At 32.4% G+C, this 19,759-nt stretch overlaps 1 protein-coding gene across 3 annotated transcripts in view; it reads right to left on the reverse strand.

Annotated features, from left to right (window-relative positions):
- CNTNAP5 (contactin associated protein family member 5) overlaps window positions 1-19,759 on the reverse strand; it is a 949,942-nt gene that overhangs the window by 729,056 nt on the left and 201,127 nt on the right. The gene's annotated exons all lie outside the window — the stretch shown is intronic.

Consider the following 19,759-nt stretch of genomic DNA (forward strand, 5'->3'; position numbering starts at 1 on the left):
TCATCTGGAAGAACAAAAGGTCAAGAATATCAAGGGAATTTATAAAAAAAAAAAATACAAAGGATGGTGGCTTAGCATTATCAAACCTAAAACTGTAATATAAAGCAGCAGTAATCAAAATCATTTGGTAAAGAATGGCTAAGAAATGGAGTGGTGGTTCAGTGAAACAGATTACATATACAAGACACAATTATCAAGGTCTATAACAGTGTAGTATTTGATAAATCCCCAGACTCCAGCTTCTGAAAAATACTCTCTATTTGACAAAAATTGGTAAAAAAAATTGGAAAATAATATGCCAGAAACTTGGCATAGACCTACATTTATAAGGTCAAATGGATATATCATTTGAGCATAAAAGATAATACTATTTTTAAAAATAGGAGAACAAAGGATAATTTAGCTTTCAGATCTTTGGAGAAAGGAATTTATGATCAAAGAAGAAATTGAGAACATTAAGAAAATCAAAATGGATAACTTTGAATACATTAAATTGAAATTTTTTTCATAAACAAAACCAACAGAGATAAGATTAAAAGGGAAGTACAAAGCTGGGGGAAAATCTTTACAGGCAGTATTTTTGATAAAGTATTTTGATTTGTAAAATATGTAAAGAAATGTGTCAAATTTATAAGAATACAAGTTATTCCCCAATTGATAAATGGTCAATGGGTATGAACTAACAATTTTCAGATGATGAAATTAAAGTCATTTATAGATAAGAAAAAATGTTCTAAATCACTATTGATTAGAGAAATGAAAATTAAAACAGTTATGAGTTACCACTTTACACCTCTCAGATTGGTTTAGATAACAGGCAAAAATAATGATAAATGTTGGGGAAGATGTGAGAAAACTAGGATACTAATGCATTGTTTATGGACCATGTTGAAGAGCAAACTGGAACTATGCCCAAAGGGCTATAAAACTGTGCCTACCCTTTGACCCAGGATTGCCATTACTGGGTCTCTATCCCAAGGAAATCATAAAGGAGAGAAAAGGACCTACATATGCAAAAATGTTTGTAGCAGCTCTTTTTTTGTGATAGGAAAGAAGTGGAAAAGGAGCTAATTGATCATCAATTAGGGAATGGCTGAACAAGCTGAATTACATGAAGGTAATGGAATATTATTGTTCAATAAAAAATGATGAACAAGCTGATTACGGAAAAGCCTAGTGATGAGGGAAACAAGCAGAACCAGGAATACACTGTACAAAATGAGGTTATACAAATGAGGTACTGTTAGGTTCTTACTAAGTGCTAATGAGATAATGAGATATTAGGTTCTTCCTAAGTGCTAAGTCGGTACTTGACAATTCTCTGGCTCTGGTCTTTCTTGGGGAAGCAAGGTCTTTGGTTGAGCAAGTTCATTGGTTGAAGTAATTCTTCCCAGAAGCCCTTGCATTATCCCATGCCCATTCTCTGGGAGGATAAAGAGGGCAGCTCTGGAGAAAAAAGGGAGTTGTTTCTGGACCAGACTTGAGGCTGCTCTCTGCAGTAAGGGAAGTCGGCTCTCTACAGGAAGAAGAATCTGTCCAAGAGATTTGAGTTGACACAGCAGATCTCCCAGAGAGCAATTGGCAGCTCCTGGAGACAACAGCATGTTACAAGGTACAAGAACAGGAACTGATACAGAGGAATTAGATGGGGGAGGGAGGATGTTAGGGGCAGGAAGTTCTGGAATCTTTTCCTCATTGAGAATGGGATAAACATGGAACAATACATATATTATCTAGAAGGGCATAAAAGTGTTTAAAATTCAGAAAGAAATAAGAAAGTAAGTGGGAAAGGAGGAAGGAGAGGATAAGGAAGAAATTTTCAGAGGAAATCCTATTCACATCAGAACAGGGTTAGAGACATACAATTAGAAAAGAATAAAATTCTTCTAAATTTATAAAGAAATAAGTGGGTGAGGGAATAGGATAAGAGAGAAGCATAAAAAGGGTACATAGATTAATTGGAAGGAACAAGGTAAGTAAATTAACAAGAATGGGATAAAGAGTGATTGGGAGGGAGCATATAAGAAAGAAATCCTTAGAGCAGAAGCAGGTTAAACAAAAGAAGTGCAAGGTAGCCAATAGAAGTAGTGTTGTAGAGATAGGAGGGGTAGGAAATAAGAAATACACACAACCATAAAATAAAGATCAGAGTAGAATTTATTATATAAAAAAGCAAGGATAATAATTATGATCTCAAAGTTAAAGCTAAAATAGATTTAATCAAAAGAAAGCTACACTTATGTATCAGCCAAATTAATCAATACTCTTTTAGATCAGGGCTTCTTAAAATTTTTTTCACTTGTGATCCTTTTTCACCCAAGACATTTTTACATAACCATAGGTATCTAGTTATATAAATAGGGATACTAATCAAACACTTACTGAAAGTAAATGATAATTTTGTGATCCCCAACATTCAATTATGCAACCCCATTTGGGATCACAATCTATAGTTTAAGAAGCTGTTTTAGACTACTTAAAATCACTAGACAGTATAAAGTTGGCATATTGCTGTGGTATAGGAAAATGAGAAGTTGATAGATTTAAACAAATATGGAAAGATTTGGACTTATGATGGAAGAGGTTATCCATCTTCAGAGAAACAGAGGACAAGCAAACACAGTGTGGTCTTACATAGATGCATACAGTGTATATGTGTATAGTTATAGATATTTATGTATATGTATATATGTGCAAATATGTCCATATGTTTGTGTCTTAATGTATATATATATATATATATATATATATATATATATATATATATATATATATATATATATATATATATATATATATATATATATATACACATACATATCCATGCTTAATTGTAGCCCTCTTATGGGAGGGGGAGAAAAAGAGGGGAAAATAATAAAGTAAAAAATGCATAGCAGAGAACAAAAGAAATTCTACAAGGAAACAAAATGTATAGCTCTGAATATAATGTGTAGTATTTATTATATAAACCTTCTTGCAATTGAAATTAATTGCTGTACATTTTGAATCTTCTCTTATGTGCTTCTCTGCAAATGTCATTTTTTCTCTTCATATCTTCTATTTAAGTTTAAAATAAATGTAAGTTAAAAAAATAACTGATATACTCTGAATATTGATCAAAACATTCTTTTTCATCTACTTTATTTTTTTTGGTGATGTTTCATCTTTCACAATTGTGAAAGAATAAGTATACCAAATATTTACTGATAATAAGAATAGGTATGTTCTTTGATCTGTTTCTTCTTTTACAATTGTTACTAATATGGAAATAAATTTTGCATGAAAGCATAGGCATAATCAATAGCATTTTAGGAAGAGGGGAGGAAAAGGGGAGGGAGAAAAAATGGAACTCAAAATCTTATAAAAATGAATGATAAAAAGTGATAAAAATTATTTTACATGCAATTGGGCAAAAATAAAATATGAATAAAGATTAAGCTCAAGGGCTTTTCTTTCCAGAAGTCCTTTTCTTTAAAGATGCATTTAATTTTCTCCATTTATTTCCTATATGCACTAATTTATTTATACTAGTACTCCTTTTAGAATATAATTTCCTTGAGGTAAGGGACTTTTTTTTTTTTTTTTCTTGATATCCCTTATGCTTAGCATAGTGTTCCACACATACTAAATTGTTTATAAAGTGATTGGATTTGTTGATTAATTCTCACTCAAAATCCAGTGTTCTTCCCAGTATACCATGTTATCTTACACATTAGAAAGGCATAATATATTCATAGATACTTAGAACTCTGTGTATACTTTTAATTTTCAATTACAACTAACACTGGTTAGTTAGAGGACTTATTCACAACTTATACTCATTAAATCTACCTCTCATATTTGAAAATTAAGTAATTTGAGGGATAATGATCTAAGCTTTATTGGTTAGGCTAGCAGTATCCAATCAATTGTGTTAGTAATCGCTTCAGTGATCAGATATCCAGAGGTAGAGCTCATCAGCTCTAATACTTTAGGAAGTTCACAAGTGGTTAGATTGGGAAGACAGTAGGATTGGCTTAAGGCATTATGTGGTAATATTGGTTATTTTAAAAACAGTGAATTAGCACACTCAAATGGGCTAGTGAGTAAACTTGTCCAACAATTAAGGAATGTTGATTCTTCTAATATCTTGTAGATTTTAATAGTAGAATTAAATGAGAAAACTCCTTGACAGGTAGAAAGATTTGTAAAGAAGATAAGATCCTCCCTTAATTGTATAAGAACAGAGAAAGATGGACAATCTACCTTTTGGGATAATGAGATAACTTGTAACTTCAAACTAACTTAGAGGAAATGTTATAATTCCAGAATGTAACCCACAGAAAGATAAATGTAGCTTGAGTAATAATAATACAAAATGGAGCAGTATCATAGAATAAGGTCAATTACAGAATAGAATCAATTATTAAATGATACAGAATAATTTTAATTTCCTTATGGCTTTGTGGTGAAGACAGAGTGAGGATAGAAACTATATTACTGCCAATGCTCCAGAAACAGGATCTCAATTAAAAGAATCTTCAGTTTAATCCCATTTCTTTCACAGACAAAGCACTTTTTAGAAGTAGCATTTTAGAATTTGTTTTGCTCATTGTTGTCATAGTAAAATTTTATGTTGCCTATTGAATAAGTAAACAACTTTTGGTAGAAGAAAATAAAAGAATAACTTGTATAAATATAATATTTTAGAAATTAAAATTGTCAGGGACCAACTAACTCTCTATAATATCCAATAAGTTATAGCAATAACTAGAAGTAATTCTTGAGAAAATGTCACATTATTCTCCTAAATTCACTTTTTAATATGAAAAAAAGAACCACTAAACTTGAGTAGGGAGGAAGTGAGTGAAAAAGACAAGGTGACCAACTCATTTGTATCAAATGAACCAAAAAGTCCAACAAAGATCAAAGGAGTTTGTGCTAAAAAGTATTTCATCAATGTGGAAAGAAATTAACTCTCCCTTGTGCCAACAGTCAAAACAAAGCCTATTATTAATGAATTAAAATCCACTTAAATACGATAACCATTGCTTTCAACCACAAAGAAGCCATTAGTACATCATTTTAAAAATATTCCAAGCCCCAAAACATCAACCTACAGCCCTCAAAGACCAGGAGTAACAACATGAGTGACAATTATCAGGGAGTCTTGTTCTGTTGTAGAAGACAAATTCTATCCCCGACTTTAGAGTTAATAGTTTGCCCTAGCTTTTCTATGGTTGTCATGGCAAGCATTTTGTTACTTCAGCCAAACAAATGTGTTTTCCTAATTTATGAGAATGGTCATAAGACGGTTTGACAGCTACTCTACAGATATACATTTGCTTCCTGTTTCCTCATTATACTTTAAAAAGAATGTTTGTATCATAAATAAGTATGATGGACAAGTACGATTTAACTAAGATTGCTATCTAAAATATTTTCTCAAATTGAAAATGAACATTAATAAAATTTCAATAAACTCAATAAGATTATAAATAGAACTGATTTTAGCAGCCATTAAAATGTCCTACTTTAAAAAAAAAACATCTAGAGATATGAACAGGAAATGATTTATTTGCCAATAGTCACATAATTTGAATATAGCTGTCAGTAATCTTTTGTTCTTTTTCTTTTCCTCATATGGCAAATGGAGTTAAGTAACTTGCATAGGTTTATAAAGCTAGGAAGTGTTAAATGTCTGAAGCTAGTTCTGAGCTCAGAACCTCTTCACTTCAAGGTCTGTGCTCAATCTACCTTACCATCTAGCTGCCCCTTGAGTTAATAATCATTATTCATAATAATAATTATTATTCAGATCTTCTGACTCTATATTCCATACATTTTTCTCCAATTCTATAGTGCCTCTCAATTTCTAAGGAATACATAAATTCCAAAAAAAGTTTATCAAATAAAAATATCTTATACTTGAATAGGAAAACTTTCTATATTCTCATACTTTCTCTACTGCTACCCATTGATAAAGAGACCAAGATCTGGGGATGAAATAATTTGCCAGTCATGCAGCTCATAAACAAGAGAGCTAAGATTTGCAAACATATCCTTTAATTTGAAATCAGGGATTCTTTCCAGCTCTTCTCCACTGTAAATAAGCTAGTGAAATGACCAATGCAAAATTTCAGATTTCTTGATTCCACTTTAGTACTCATTTTCTATTTTTGCTTCCCTCCACTATCATGCAAGGAAACAACAAGTAATGTTCAACATCATAAAAACAGAGCCTTTACTCTTAAATTTAACAAATAGTTACTATGATCTTACAACAAAAGGAATTGAAGGAAGTGCTACAAAAGGTTATAAGATTTAAATTTGAACCTTGAGTTTACCAATTGTAACCTTTGTGGTGTTAGACAAGTCACTTAGTCTCCCTAGTTCTTAGTTTCCTAATGTGAATAATAAGATTTGAATAGTGCCTGAAATCCTCTAAGGAAACCAATAAAAAACTATTAAAATCATCTAAAATAATATTCCAAATTACTGAGAAGATAAATGAAATAAAAACAACCTTGAAGTTTTATCTCACTCTCTGCCAATTACTAAAGGTGACAAAAAGTAGTCCTGTTAACTGTTGGAGAAGTTATAGAAAGGCAGAAACACTGAGAAATTATTGGTGAAATTGAATTTATACAAAATAACTTGAAAAGCAATTTGGAATCATGAAAATAAAGTAAGTGCAATGTCCATGATTTTTGACACAGATATTTCTCTGTTAGGTATATCTATCTATCTATCTATATATATATATTTCAAGTAGGTCAGTGACATAAAGAAAGGTTATATATTTATATTTTATTTATTTATTCATTTATAAATAGAACTTTCTCTGGTGGCAAAAACTGCAAAGTAGATTCTTCATTTGATAGTTAATAGCTAAATAAATTATGCTATATGAACAAAATGAAATATTGTTATGATATAAGAAACAATAAATAGGATGAATAGAGAGAAGCACTGAAAGACTTAAGTGAATTGATACAAAATGAAGTAAGTAGAGAAAAATACACCCCATAACTTCAAAAATGTAAATGGGAAGACTACTAACCACAAAGCCATAAAAAATTGAGAAGATTAAAAGAACAAGCTTAGACCCAAAGAAGAGATATAAGAAGTCATCTTGCTGTATTCAGAGATGGGGGAGGGGGAGCAAAAAGATGTAGGGGTATGGAAAATGACACATAATCTTGCGTTTTGTTTTGATGTATTGATTAGTTAACTTTCTCTTCCCTTTTAAAAAATCTTATAAAGACGGGATCTCTGGAAGGATTAAATGGAAAATACTGGATAGTAATCTGAGTGATATAAGAGCAACTTCTGTTAAAGATCTATTTTGTATTAATTTATTTTAATTTCAATAGTACATTCCCAGTTATATGTAAAGACAGTTTTATGTTTTTATCATTTCTTCTAACTTGGAAAATGAATTTTTATACTTTATAAAATCCTACAAAAATGCTAGATAATATCATTAGCTATTATCATTTTTATTCAGTTACACTTTGTATTAGTTCTAAGATCCCTTCCAACTTAAATTCTGTTGTTTCATTTATCTATCATGTAAAGTTTTACCTTTTACACAATATTTCAGATATTATCTATGAGGTAAGGAAGTATTTGAGGAAACATTGGATTTTCCTTAGAATCTTTGAAATCACACATAGTCAATGAACATTCATATCATTCAGGTCTAAACCTACTCATTCAGCCATAATTTTGATACACCTCTAATTACTCCCATGAATTTGGCCTTAGAAATATATCCTTTGCTTCCATTTTCTAGTAAATTTATTTACTTTTAATACACATTGATTTATGAATCCTGCTTGGAGAGAAAAATCAGAGCAAAAGAAAAAAAAAAAAAAAAAAAACCCTGGGAGAGATTAAAACAAACAAACAAACAAAAAATTGACCATAGAATGTGTTTATTTGTATTTGGTTACTTTAGACCTTTTTCTGGATGCAGATGGCATTTTCTGTCCAAAGCCCATTGGGCTTTCTATATCTAAACCATTGAGAAGAACCAAGTCTTTCACAGTTGATCATCACACATTTTTGCTGTTATTATGTACAATGTTTTTGTAGCTTTGCTTGTTTCGCTCAGTAGCAGTTTGTATAAATCTTTTTAGGCCTTTTTAAAACCAGCTTGTTTATAGTTTTTATAGGACAACAATATTCCATTACCTTTATATCCCACAGCTTGTTTGGCCATTCCTCAACTGATGGGCATCTACTCATTTTCTCATACTTTGCTATCATAAAAAGAGCTGCTGCAAACACTTTTGCACATGTGAATTCTTTTCCCTCCTTTATGATTTCCATTGTGATACAGACCCAGTAATGACACTGCTGCATCAAAGGGTATGCATAGTTTTATAGCTCTTTGGCTATAGTTCCAAATCTCTCCATAATGGTTGGATCATTTCTCAACTCCACCAATAATGCATTAGTTTCCCAGTTTTTCCATATCCCCTCCAACATTATTATCTTTTTCTATCTATATTAGCCAATCAGAGAGGTGTAAGGTGGTACCTCAGAGTTGTTTTAATTTACATGTTCAATCAATAGTGATTTAGAACATTTTTTCATGTAAATATAGATGGTTTTAATTTCCTAAGGATCCAGCCTGAACCCTCTGCAAAATCCTAAAATAATCATTAAATGGAAAAAGTTTCCTGAACATATTCCTCAATAGTACCAACTCTTAGCCCTAGAAAGCCACAGTGACTTCAACAACCATTTATTAAATTGTTTGCTTATGCAATCATCGCATCTTCAATTATTAATTGTATGGGTATTGTATTGTCAAAGGCTATGGGTTTTGAAGGGAAGATTGTGGCTAGTATTGGTCATGTGTACAAGAGAGAAGAAAATCCATGAAATTTTAAAGGCATGTGCAATTGTTAACAGCAATAAAAAATCTTGTTCAAGACACATTCTAATGGGCCAATTTGTTTTTCTGTAAGGATCAAGTAAAAATGAATAAATATAAACTATTTTTGAAACAAACTTCAGGTAGACTCATGAGTATTCTTGGAATTTGCCTTCATTTTAACTAAAATTTATTTAAGAACATATTGTATGCAAGGCATTGTGCTAGATTTTATGAGGATAAAGAAGAAAGAACTATACCATTTCATTTCTTGGGTACAGAAAGTAGAAATAATTAAGTTTCTTAAGTCAAACTGGTTTGCAAAATCTTACTTTTGATGGGATATCCAATGCCAGTGTGACTTATTGCTATTTTCAAGGTTATGATGAATTTAGTTGATGTGGTCTTATGGTCACATATTTTAAAGTTTCTATCGAAACAGCTCAAGTAGCAATTCCTATGGGAAGCTTTCACTAACTCCTTGAGTTGCTAGTGCACCCCTCTCATATCTATATGATTTTGTATTTGCTTTGTCTATAAATACATACAGAGAGGCAGCATAATATACTGGATAGAAATCCCAGTCTTCAAGCCAAGAACATTTTGAATCAAGTCTTTTTTGTTATTCTTGCTGGCTGTGTGACCATGGGCAAATTACCTATTTGCTCAGTGCCCTAGGCAAGTCTCTAAGATTACAATTTTCAGAGTAGGTGTCATCTGACATTGGTAGAAGGAGTTCTTTTATCTAAGAGTTTCTTATACTAATGAAATCACAGGTCCCAGCTCTATTCCTGTGTATGTTCAAATTATTTCTTCCCAATAAAATGTAAATTCCTTGAGCACTGGGACTTTTATTTTTAAATATTTATGCCTAGAAACTGTTGTTAAAGCTTATGAAAAGGAGAGAGCTGAGATAAGATCTGGAACATGGAGCTGTTAGGAAGGTAAGGTTATTTATAATAGTTAAAATGACTTATTCATTCAAAGTCATTTTTGAAACAATATTGGTGTTACTGTATAGAACTTTGTCTTATTTCTGCTCATTAAGCTCTTCAGTATTTTGTGCAAGTCTTCCCATTTTTTTCCTAAAATCACTGAGCTCATCATTTCTTCTAGCACACTAGTATTCCATTATAATTATATACCACAATTTCTTCAGTCATTTTCCAATTGATGGGCATCCTTGCAAATTAACTATAAAAGACATATGAAGAAAGAAACTATCTGCATCTAGAGAAAGAATTGATAAATAGAGGTACATATAGAACATTTTATATATATATATATATATATATATATGTGCATGAGAAGTATGAGTGTATAATATATGCAAAACGTGAGTGTAATACCTCTGTCTAATGGTAGTCATCTCTTAAGTAAGATGGGGGAAGGAAGGAAAAAGGGTAGAAAAATAAATTTATATGATAAATATTACATATTTAAAAGGAATAACAAGTTGTACATAATAGATTTGCAGTTTCATGTACAATCTTATTTTTTATTATGCTAGTTATGGCAATACTTGTTTTATTCCATAAATTAAAGATGAAATAAATTTTTAAAAAAGGAAGGTGGGGGTGGAGAGATTGTTATTGTGGGGAGGCACAATTTGATGATAGGAAGAAAGGTTGAAGAGACTGTTAAGAGAAAGAACATCTTGTCAGCTACATGGTTTTGCTGTGTTTTCATTTTCTGTATAGCTTTATTATGATTAGCTCTGGCTATTCCAAATAAAAGATTATATTGTATGTCAATGAGCACACATTCTGGGAACTATTCTCTGAAATCTGGTCCCCAGAATTCACACTACACAGAGCATTGATTATGAGATAAAAGCATCATAGATTGAGAGCTAGAAGGAAGATTCCAGATTTATTTTCCAGCTGATGAAACTGAGAAAAAGTTAGGGAACATGCCCAAGGTTATAAAGGTAAATTGCAGAGCTGAAATTTGAACCCTGATTCTAAATCTATTCCTATTTCCACTATAGCATGCTAGCTCTCCAAGGCATCAAGTTTCACTCTGGTCACGCCAAGCTTTTTTTCTGCAGTGCCCAAGAGAGAGTGATGATCAAAATAGGCTCATGTGATCATACCTCTAAAGCTAGAAGGCACCTTAGTAGTCATCTGATCTCCTCTATTAACTTTAAAAATGAGAAAACTTAAAATAGAGAAGCTAAGTCAATCAAGTGTCAAACATTTATTAAGAGCCCACAATATATCAGACAAAGGTTAAATGGCTTGTCTAAGCTCACACAGTTAATGAAGGGCACCTGTGGGATTTGATTCCAAGTCATCTATTTACAAATCCAGTTTCCTTTCCACTATGATACCCTGAAATCAAACTTTAAAATACAATAGTTTCCTCAATTTCTTTTCCATTCCTGGAAAGAATAATCAATGTCTGTGACTGGGACAAAAAAGATGCTTGGATTTCAAACCTCTTAATTTGTCTCTGAACCTGCAAGCTGAAAAATGTCTTGACAAAAGAAATCAAATCCTCCATGGCAACCAAATTGTCATGCTGGATGCATACGGTCGGTCTCAAAACACTCAGGTAAGCATTTCAAAAATATGTGGGGTAAGAAAGGAAGATTAAGATTTCAGAGAACTTAGTTAAAGTAACTGCTTGCCAAGAGGATTTTAAGGAAACAAAAAAACCTACATCTCCCCTTTCTTTCAAGGGGAAAAAACGCATCAGTTTCTCTAATGCCTTTTAATCTTTTAAAGGTACTTAAAACCTTCTCCTTACTTTCAAGTTTGTGGTACTTATTGCTAGGTGACATCCTCTGTACTCAACCCTGGCTCCTTTTGTGTACAGTGAATGCTTTCCTACTTCTCGGCTCATCAGATGTTTAGATCAAATGCTTTTTATAAAAAAAGGTATATTTGGAAAACCAAGTATCAATATTAAACCAAGCATCAATTTTACTCAAGTATTCTTTCTAGACACACACACACACAAATAGATAATAAGTAAACATGTATCTATATGTACCTATACATCTAGATATACATCTATGTATATATAGATCTCTCTCTATGTGTGTGTGTGTATCTACACATATATATCTCTATGTATATATGTATATATCCATCTATCCATACATATGTATGTGGTTATATATTTATATGCACATATTGGGTTCACACATATTTGATAACCAGTTATAAGTCTAAATGCTTCTAAATCCTGTATTTCTGTATTCTACTTTTAAAAACCAAGTATCTCTCTTTTTCTCTCTTTCTGTGAGTATATGTGAATGTTTTCCTTTTTTATGTATATAAGAATAGGGATAGAAATGCAGAAATTCCATTTGGTAAATCCCTTGTGGCAATAAAATAGCAGCATGAGGATTCCTGCTGTCGAGGGTCAACCACATTATCACAATCCCTCTATGCTGCATTGCACACTGTCGGTGGATGCCCCAGCTAAGCGCTGGATCAACAGCTGAGTTCAAGGGTATGTCTTTTCTCAGATGGCATTAATTTGTCGCTAGCATGATTTCCAAATGCAGTGACTCACTTGCTTCTACTATAAAGCTCTGGGTCAAAGGATGTTCATTTGAAACCATATTCCCCCACTTCCTCCTATCTTCCAGAATAAAAAATTTGTTTCTACCATGGTAGTAGGCAGTAGTAGTGGTACTATTTTATTCTTTCAGGGGGTACTTTCAGGGATTTTCAGGGACACCAATTTTTTAGTATTGAGACTAAGCAGATATTCTTCTATGATATTCACTCATGGAAAATGAAATCAGACATCAGAAAACATACATGGAGCTAAAAGTGTTGAGAATTTAGACAAAAACCTTGCTCTGTCCTGCTAGCAGTTCAGTTAATGCCAGATGGACCAGGGCATCAGAAGTAAAGCTTTCTATGTTCTCTCTGTGATAGATATCTTCTAGAAACAACTCACCCCCTGACATATTGGGTTAGAGTTTATGAACTAGTATCTCATGTAAATTCATTCTATTCCCCTGGGACATAGACCTCTGGCTAAAATTCCCTGTCCCTTTTGACTTCTCAAAAGACTGAATATTGAAATATTCTATCAATGTATTTTCTATCATCTCACTATTCCTTTCAAGAATTCTCCATCTTGGTGTAGTCCATCATCACCTATTATCCAGAAAGCTACAATGGTCCTTCATGGATATACTATAATTCCATTCTCTTCCCTCTCCATATCATGCTTCATATAGCTGCCAAAATACATTTCCAAAGTACAAAACTAACTATGCCCTATACACCCATTTCTTCTTTACTATCCTACTTGAAACAAATAAACAACAAAAACTGTTCAAAAACATTGGCTATTGGATTAACTCCAATTCTCTTCATCTGTCCATAAAAGTCTTCTATAATTCTGCTGCTATTTGTCTATTTTTATTTCAATGTGCCCTCTTCTTTATGACTTTTCTATTCAAATCAAACTTTCCAATATTTGGAACTCTCATCTCCTGTGACTAGAATGAATTGTTTCCTCATTTCCACAACTCAGAATTCTAGCCCTTCTTAAAGAGTCAGCTCATGTGCCACCTCTTCTGTGAACCTTTTTGTGATTGTTACTAATTCATGCTTTCCTCCTTCACTAATCATTCTGCAATAGGTTGACTTTTATATATGTTGTGTAGCCCTCTAGTAGAAACAAATTTTTCATTTGTCATTTTATTCCTAGTGTGATGCATATACAAATAAGAAGTATTTGATGTGCAATTGGATACCAGAGTGCATGTACCTGACAAAGAAGAATAAAATTGGGTTGCAGAAATTTTAGCATATCCATTTTATATTATTAGGAACACTTTATTTTATGATAAGTAAGTTCTTTAGACTTTCTTTTTACTGTTTATTATGTGCCCAGCAATCATTTACCAAGTACTTGTCAAGTACCTACTAAGAGCCTAGAATTGTGCTAAATATTCAAGATAAGGGTGATAATTTATTCTTGCAAAATTTCCAGTCTAGCATTCATATAAGTACCAACTCATTTCTTTCCTTTTGTAAAAAGTTCCTAAAATTCTATCTTCTCCATAAATGCTTCCTTGACAAATTAGAAGATAATAGGTGTCTAATTTCCCTTTTATTCTACTCTATGGATTTTCATAACTAAACTATTCTTGGTCTCTTCATTAACCAGTGAAGCAGCTAATGCACATTTGTAATACCTACTGTCTACTTATTAGTATATTGTTCTGATAACTACTCTTACATAATAAACCATTTTAAATTATTTTAATGTTGATTTATGTTTTTATATGTATTTATGTCATCGTTATGTATCAGCATCATTGCTAATGGGATAGTGGACTAATTCCAATGTTCTCTTGTGAAAATAAAACAAGAAATTCTACCTTTGCTTGATCTTGGGCACTGACTCCTTCTCTGAAAGAAGGACAATAAATATGAGCCATACAGTGAGCCTGAGAAATCAAGTGGGATCTTGCAAGTGTGGTCAACTAGTGATATCTGAATGGTTGATCCTAGAGATTGATTGAGGAGGTAGAAAATGTGTCATCTCTGAACCAGAAGAAGGAAAGTAATTTCATAGAACTATAGACCTATAATAAGAGCTGGAAAAAACAAAGAACTTCATCTAATTCAACTATATACTTGCATTTATTTATTTCATTAAGCCTGTGATTTCATTTCTTTGGCAAGAATGTTTTCTTTGCAGATTGAACCTTCACTTCTGAAATGTATTCTTACAGTCTATAAGTAAGTCTGTTTCTATGGCTAAGAGTATTTTAAATTTAGATTCCCATAATTCTGTATTCTAAACATTTCCTTTATTTCACCCTTTTCCTTGTGTGCTATTACTATCTAATCTACTCTACTACCATCTACTGCCATAAATTCAACTTTTTGACTTTATTCTGTATTTACATTGTAAAGACTTAGTATGTACATGTTGTCTCCCCCAGAACATAAACTCATTGGAATAACAATTGTTTTTTTTTTTCCTCTTTTCAGTATTTGTTTATTGTACGTGGTGGGCACAAACCTTGAATATAATGCATGTGATGGATAATTGTTGATAGATGCATTGATTGAAATAAGTTAATAAAGACTTGAATAGACTTCACACCAGAGAGAACTCAGAGGAAGTGTTCATGATGATTTGGCATAATGGTTCTATTTGGATTACAAGTTAAAGACTGGTGGCAATTGTGACTACAAGAAAGTCTCTACCTTAACAATGATAGAATATGAGAAAAGATAGATGAAATATGTAAGGGGACAGGAAGAAAGGGAAGAGAAGTAAAGGGAGAAAAATATGGATAACAAGAGGGGATGTGAGTCTAGGGAGAAAAAGACATACAGAGACATAGATGGGACAGAGAAATAGAGAGACAGAGAGAAGAACAAGGGAAAAAAAAGTCTTGCTTGCTATTTCCTGATATGCCCTGTTCTCTAATATGTCCATATTAGCTGAATTATGTTAAAATGAACAATAATAGCTTTAAGAGTGGAGGAAGGGATGCATTCATTGAGAGAAAGGAGAGTGTCAGTGTGAGGGCAAAATAAATGGGTTGATTGAAGATGTCTAAATTCCATTTCTTTTTGAACCCCAGCCAAAGGATCTACTTTCATCACTACCATAGATCACTTGATTGGAAGAAGTAGATGACAATTATAGTTGCAGCTTGAGGAAAGGGCTCATGTATGTATAACAGCATCAACTCAGTAAAGATTACAGTGCTATAAAGAGAAAGTTTTAAGATTATATTAATGACTATGACAAGTATTAAGCTTCTACCTGAAAATAAATATATTTGACATAGTATGAGAATTATACATATGAGAAAATATTATTTTGGCTTTGGGACATTTATTCTGTCAAATCTAGAAGCAACACAGATGTTCAATGAGTTTCTCCCAAAATATATTCAATCTTTTTCTATTTTTGGAAAAGTGTGTGCTTATATGGAAAGAGAAATGGATTTCTTCATAAGACCTTAAAATAAATCTTAGGTCTGTCACTTACTCTCCCTTGTGACCTTGAACTCCTTTTAACCCTTTTCTCCAAAATAAAGATACTGAAAAGATCTCTTTAGCTTTTTTCATATTTCAAAATTTCTAACCTTTCTTAAAGATTTATCAAAATGAAAATAAATTTTAAAAAAAGAAAGCATACAAATAAGTAAAGGTTGTGGGGAAAGGGAGAGAAAATAGTTTATGCATAAAAATTATAAATGCCATGCTATATCAAAGCCATAATCCCTACAGTTTAATAGTCTATCTCTGAACAATTTGTGGGAGACCATAGTTGCTCTCCATGATGATCTCATTCATTTATTTATGCATTCATTCTTCCATTCAACAAATATAGTGATTTTTTCAATATAGAGATACTCTGTATAGAGTAATATGCTAGCTTCTCAAGAAGATATGCTTTAATATCACTCAACCCTTTCTGTAAAGGATTAACACAGAAATAAATTTTAAATGTTTAACAATCAGCTTTTTGGGGGATAAGGGGTAAAGGGATGGCTATGTGTGAATCACTTTGAAGTTACTATCACCTTCTTAAGTCTAATCAGTCAACAATGCAGTAAGTTTTGGAGATCTAATTAGCTCATATTAAAATTTAACAATCACTTTTCATGAATCAGTACAAAGTAGCCTCAGCACACTTCCTTTAGTTCAATAGCAGTCTTAAATGTTCTTAGATGTCTACTCTAAACACTTCCTTCCTTCCCAATATTGATTTCTTAATACTTGATTCTTTATCATAAACTTCCTATTTTATCTAAAACATGTATGACTTGAATTATACTTCCAGTCTAAATGCAATGGAAAAGATTTAAGATAGAAAAGGGAAAAGTTAACCTGGACAGGAACATGAATGTGAGAAAGAGGATAGGAACTAAGCCACGTTTCTAACCCTATATAATAATCTCTTTGCCATTCATTCCTAAAGAAGCCAAATAAAGGGGGGGAAAGCATGTTGAAAGAGAGAGGATGCTTGTTGTACAATTGGGAGCCCTAAGTTTGAATCTTGGCTCTGATACTTACTACAAATCTAACATTAATCAGGTCTCTTAATATATCTGGATCTCAGTTTCCTCATCTATAATAAATTAGAGCGATTGAGCCAAATTATTTAAGACCCTTCTAGCTCTAAATCTATGAACTATGAACCATGAAGCTAGGACAATACGCTTTCCATATTTGCTTTAGTCTTTTATGTCTCTGAGGCTGCCAAACATGGTTAGCAATTAGAACAAATTGGGGCAATGCCATCTGCGATGTGTTGACATCTGTCCATTAGGAAAGAAACTGTAGTGAAATCATGTATGTTACTTCTCCAGAACTGCTGGAGTGTCATCAGGCAGTAATGACTTTCTGTCACTACTGACTTATACTGGACATAAAGTGATGATCTGGCTTTGATACATTCCTGATTGAGATTTTGCTCTAAATTTGCTCTACATGCTCCTTTTCCTCTCAGCCACAAAGATTTTTTTCCCCTTAATTACAGAACTCATACCAAGAAACTGATGTGATTGTCTCCCTTTCTGAAGCTTCAGAACTAGGCATTTTTTTCCTTTAAAATTCAACAAACATTTATTAAATAACTGTTTGTTATAATTTTCAAGACACTGTGGCATGGTACCAGAAATGCAGAAGTTTTGCTTTCAAGCTCTTTATGGCTAATGAAAAGAAAAGCATACAGATTTGAAATTATTTTATAAGTTTCAGTGTGACAAGGTAAAGGGGAAACATATAGTCAAAAAACATTTGCTATGAGAATTTTGAGAGAGGAGAGAAATCATTTTCATTAGAGAGACCTCAGACAAGGCTAACTAGAGGACTTCACACCTCAGCTGAGATACAAAGAAAAGGAAGGACTTTTAAGAGGTTACATTAATTTAGAGAAGTTAACTCTAATCATGAAAGACAATGTGCATAGAGACAGCAAAGAAAATGAAATTATTTATTCCATTTGGTCAGAACTTAGAGTATCTATAAAAATGAATAATATGATGTAAAGCTTTAAAAATAAAAGTAAATTTAAGGAAGATAACAAATAGACTTGAAAACTAGTACCAGGACTTTATCCTTTATTTGTCAGGAAATGGGAAACTACATTAAAGATCTCAGGATAGAAGAAAGTCAGATTTGTATATGAGAATATGAAAACACCCATTTCATTCTTTTTTAAATATTGCTCAAAAGTTACTCCATTCATGAACTTTCCTACATTAATTAAAAACATAAGATCCCTTTCCAGGGGACACTGAGCAAATAGAGCATTTACCCTGGACTTTGGAGGACTGAGTTCAAATCTGGCCTCAGATATGTGGCACTTATTAACAGTGCAACTCTGAATAAATTTTGTAACCCCCTTTGCCTCACCAAAAAAGGGGGGGAAAGGATGCTTTTCTTATACCTCAACCTCCATTCCACTGTATGTGAGATATGGAAACCAGTGAAATTGTGTGTGTGTGTGTGTGTGTGTGTGTGTGTGTGTGTGTGTGCTTGTCAGAAAGTGTTTGTAAAATACATAGATAAATACAGACATGCAAATCATTGTTTGTATCTTTGAAGTAGTCACTTTGAGAAACAGAACTCCTATTCCATCAATTAATATTGCTTAAAGCATTTAGGGGCTGCCTTTTATATTGATTTTGAAATAAGTCTTTTTACCACCAGAAAAACGAATCATATTATTTTATCATCATATTTCATTTTAAAGCCAAATCGTTATTCCCTAACTTGGCCGCCACTTTATATACCAGATGTGACTATGGATAAATATTGGCTCTTTATAAATATCAAATTCAAATGAAAAGGATGAGAATTTCTTCCTGATGTAGATGTCCAAGAGAATATAATGCAGGCTCTGAAGTGCTTTCCAAATAAGGATTTCTAAAACTGTTGTGATTATCCTATTCCCTAGGTGAGGATATCAAGTAGATAGTAAACTCATTAGTGTGTATAAGCTCTGATCAGTCTTGTAGAAAAATAATCTCATTTATTCTCTTATAATCAACCCCCATCTAGCATATAGCAAGAAATAATTATATACTTATTGAGATAAATCCACTGTACATTCCCAAATATACTTCCAATGTCTTGATTGCCAGCCATATTTAACTATAAATCCCTAAAATAAAGGGCTGTGATAATGTGCCAGATATATTGAAACAAAAGCTAAATCAAGAACCCCGTAGAAATCATTTAGTTTAGCCTACTAGAATTTAGGTATAAGTTAAGAGGGGTAATTAAGTGGTGGAGCAGATAGAGTAACAGACCTGGAATTAGAAAGTCTCATCTTCCTGAGTTCACATCTGGACTCAGACATTTACTACCTGAAAGCCCATGGACAAGTTTCTTTCTGTCCTTCTTTTCTCTTTATAGCCTCTCCACTCTATTTTGCTATACATATACATATACATATATGTATAAATTATATATTATATATATAATATGCATCATTTCAAATGCTATATTTTTCATACCACTTCTATCTATACACAAATTGTCAATCATGTCTAGAACACATTTCATTTTCACCTCTCTCTTGCAGAATTCCTACCATCCACCAAAAGATATTTAGTTGCCATTTTCTATACAAGTTCTTTCCTAAACTTCCTACTTATTAAATTTTTCTCCTTCTTGAAATTACTCTGCAGAAACTTAACAATGGCTGACTTATTCTTATAATAATCCTTGGAAGAATCCAAGATTCTGAAAGGGAGAAACTGCTTCACTTTTGACTTTGCATTTGTGGAAGCTAGTATTGAACAAATTAGCTGCTGAATAACTGTCTGTTGAATTTAATGGAAATGATTTTGACAATTAATTTGGTGGGACCTTCTAACATCTCTCTCTTCAGTTGTTTACTAGCACAATATTTATTAAATCTTTTCTTTTTACTCTT

Source organism: Sminthopsis crassicaudata, chromosome 3 (assembly GCF_048593235.1).
Source record: "Sminthopsis crassicaudata isolate SCR6 chromosome 3, ASM4859323v1, whole genome shotgun sequence".
Classification (NCBI taxonomy): Eukaryota; Metazoa; Chordata; class Mammalia; order Dasyuromorphia; family Dasyuridae; genus Sminthopsis; species Sminthopsis crassicaudata.